Source organism: Pezoporus wallicus, unplaced genomic scaffold (assembly GCF_028554395.1).
Source record: "Pezoporus wallicus isolate ANWC-B61680 ecotype Strahan unplaced genomic scaffold, APGP_CSIRO_Pwel_v1 contig_6789, whole genome shotgun sequence".
NCBI classification, from domain to species: Eukaryota; Metazoa; Chordata; class Aves; order Psittaciformes; family Psittacidae; genus Pezoporus; species Pezoporus wallicus.
Genome location: NW_026637361.1, coordinates 1898002 through 1898483, shown reverse-complemented (window position 1 = coordinate 1898483; position 482 = coordinate 1898002).

Below are 482 nucleotides of genomic sequence, written 5' to 3'. Positions count from 1 at the left end.
TTCAGTTCAATAGTCCATTCTGGTAGATACTGCTGAAGCACATCAAATAAAGACAGCAGAATAGCGTTCAAATTTAGAATCAAGTTTCAAAAATGTGATAGGTTTGGGATAGTGGTCTTTTGCTTCAGAAGTACACTTAATAAACAAGCAGCTTTCCTGCAGAAGTTAGAGACAGTATGTTGCTCATCTAACACTATGATGGTACATACCCTCAAAAGAATCTTACAGCCACAGAACTTTCACATTTCTACAGCTTAGAAGAAAAAAGAAAAAAACCCAAATGTTATTTATCATTTCAGCAAACTAATTAATTCTATACACAGGAAAAGTACCATCGTATGGAAAGCTAAGTTTTTCTTAAGGAAAAAAAAAAAGAAAAAAGGGACAAAAAATAATTCTCACCTTTCTCCCTAGTTACACCACAGTGGTGATCTCAAGTCTATCATCACTCATTTTGCCTTTACACATCTAAAAGGTTAATA